The 3,167-nt window shown below is 40.7% G+C and overlaps 1 protein-coding gene across 5 annotated transcripts in view; it reads left to right on the top strand.

Moving 5' to 3' along the window:
* Nucleotides 1-3,167, top strand: part of eps8a (EGFR pathway substrate 8a, signaling adaptor) — a 34,349-nt gene that overhangs the window by 28,470 nt on the left and 2,712 nt on the right. The gene's annotated exons all lie outside the window — the stretch shown is intronic.

The following is a 3,167-nucleotide window of genomic DNA, read 5'->3' as shown; positions in this document are numbered from 1 at the left end:
GATGTTGGTGTTGGATGATGTTGATGTCGGATGGTGTCGGATGGTGTCGGATGGTGTCGGATGGTGTCGGATGATGTCGGATGGTGTTGGATGATGTCGGATGATGTTGGATGATGTTGGTGTTGGATGATGTTGATGTCGGATGGTGTCGGATGGTGTCGGATGGTGTCGGATGGTGTCGGATGATGTCGGATGGTGTTGGATGATGTCGGATGATGTTGGATGATGTCGGATGATGTTGGATGATGTTGGATGATGTTGGATGATGTCGGGTGATGTTGGTGTCGGATGGTGTTGGATGATGTTGGATGGTGTCGGATGGTGTTGGATGGTGTTGGATGGTGTTGGATGGTGTTGGATGGTGTTGGATGGTGTTGGATGATGTTGGATGATGTTGGATGATGTTGGATGGTGTTGGATGATGTTGGATGATGTCGGATGGTGTCGGATGGTGTCGGATGATGTTGGATGGTGTTGGATGGTGTTGGATGGTGTTGGATGATGTCGGATGGTGTCGGATGGTGTTGGATGGTGTTGGATGATGTTGGATGATGTTGGATGGTGTTGGATGATGTTGGATGGTGTCGGATGGTGTCGGATGGTGTTGGATGGTGTTGGATGGTGTTGGATGATGTCGGATGGTGTCGGATGGTGTTGGATGGTGTTGGATGGTGTTGGATGGTGTTGGATGGTGTTGGATGATGTTGGATGATGTTGGATGGTGTTGGATGATGATGTGGTTTTCTCTGAGGCTACGAGTCTTTGCAGATCAGAGAGCTTCCAGCTGATCGTTTCATCAGACAAACATGAGCAGCAGCAAACAGGATTTTTAACCACAGCAAGAAAAAGCTCTTTTACTATCAGCAGAATAAAAACATCTGAACCTGTAGGATGTTTCTTCTAATTTAAAACTTTATTAATTTAAGTAAATACTGTTGTTTCTCAAAGCAAACAAAACACATAGATGCTGTTTATATTGATATTATTAATACTGTAAATCTGTGCTGACATATGAAGGAAGAGCTTATATAACATCACATGTAGGTGTGGTCAAAGATCCGACTGATCAGAACTTTGTCGACTTGTATAAATAATAATAATAAAATAATTAATAATGATATAAGAATTTTTCATCAGTGTGCAGATTTCACTACTGTCATCAAAACACTGAAATGAATGAATGAATTAAAAACAGCTCAAACTAAACTCCAGACCGAGGTAGAAGACGTGTCTGGACCAATATAATTTTACAATATAGATTATCTTTGTGATCATTTCATTAAATAATTGACAGAAGTGTGATTAAGTCAAACTTTAACTTTAACTATAAATATCCCTTTTAAAAAACCGTGTTTGACAAGCTGTAGCTATATCTGATCACATGATCAGTCTGAGGGGGTGAAAAACTTAAATAAATGAGTAATTTGACCTCTGACCCCGGGCTCTCTGTTCCTGAGACCTACAGTAGTTTAATGTGCTGCAGCATGTTTGTGTCTGGGAGCTGTCGGTCTGTTCAGGGTCTTCTCTGTCTTAAAGCTTTCTATCCCCCAACTCTGGCAAGGTCTGGTGTGTGGTGTCTATTTCCACCTGCAGGTTTTCTTCTGACCCTCCTTTGATCTTCTGATTCTGTTCACACATTCATTAAGGTATCGTGATCTCAGACAGACGGGTGGCTTCGTTCTGTTGGCCAGGTTTAAGTCCTGCGCTCCCTCAGTCCCTCAGTCCGGGGATGTGGACTCCAGTCACATGACTTTAACTTGAATCTGAATCTGATCACTTGAGACTGAACTTCACAAAAGCAAAAAAGACTTTGAACCCGACTGTAACACTATTGACTCGTGACTTCACTTGAACACCCTCCACTTTTCATGACCACAGACAAACAGCAATCAATCAGACAGTAGCCAATCACGTTGCTTCTCTTAGGACTCGTCAGTCTTGATTCAGACTTGACTTGGACTTGTTGCCTTTGATATGGGACTTTCCTGACTTGACAGGGGTGTTGGGACTTGTTGGTCTTGACTTGTTTCTCTTGACTTTGGGACCAACAGGTACACTGACTTTCTATTTGTTGCGCTTAGTTGGGACTTGTCTTGATCAGGGACTTGATTTTGGACTTGTTCTTGATTAGGATTTGTTTGTCTTGACTTGTGACTTGACTTGGGGACCAGCAAGTCTCTTTGACATAGGACTTTCCTGTATTGACTTTGTTGATCTTGACTTGGGACTAATTTTAAAATGATGTTGTTATATTTTCTGAATCTGGCCGTCAGAACGAGGCTCCAGTCGTTTCATGTTCAGCAGCATTTTAAGGTAGCGCCAGTATTTGTCTTCCTGCTGTGGCTGTTCAGTTCAGTAAGTCCTCCTTAAACTCCCTGAATGAACCAGCTCCAGAATGCTCCACTTCCTGTTGACCTCTGACCCCACCTGTGCGCCCTTTGACCCTGTAGAGACCAGGATGTAGATCTTCTAATGGCTGGAATGAGTTCTGTGCGTGTTAGCTGACTGCTACTCTAAGCTAAGCTAAGCTAAGCTAACTGTATGAGTTGTTCCAAGCGGCTGCATCCATTTACTGATTAACAGTAAAATGTAGGTTCAAAGATTTACTTTTTTTACAACCAGGTGTTATTTAGTCGTTATGAAAGTTATGAAAATATTTAACTTTTATTTTTTTACTCCACGATGAAAGAACAAAACCAGGTTGTACAAAAATTTCCTGTAATATAAGTTCTGACAGGATTTCACCTGAAGAGCTTCAAGCACCTTTTCACCTGCTGGTCGCACAAAGACGACGACTTCAAACTAAAAAAACAAAGAATAGAAATTAATATTTTCATTAATAGAAACACCAATAAAAACTAAAACAAATCTAAAGGCAAAACTAAATGAATAAATGACTTATCAGGAAATAAATATTTCTACATTTCGACTTTATATTGTATGTCATTAATTATTATTAATTATTCATTCAATTATGCATTTAATGATTTATCTCTGTATTTATTTTAGCATCCTGATCTGGTTTATTTGTTTATTTAAAGTTGTTAAGACCAAACTGAGACTGGGACTGGGACTAGCTAAACTCCAGTCTGAACTGATCTTTGTGTGACCAGTGTTAGACAGTCTATTACCCAGCATGCCTCCTGACTGTCACTGTAGACGTCTTC

This window comes from Seriola lalandi, unplaced genomic scaffold (genome assembly GCF_002814215.2).
Source record: "Seriola lalandi dorsalis isolate HSWRI2012SDOR001 ecotype SW California unplaced genomic scaffold, Sedor1 jcf7180002054340, whole genome shotgun sequence".
Lineage (NCBI taxonomy): Eukaryota > Metazoa > Chordata > Actinopteri > Carangiformes > Carangidae > Seriola > Seriola lalandi.
Note: the sequence above shows the minus strand (reverse complement) of the source record. Positions and strands in the feature narration are given on the sequence as shown.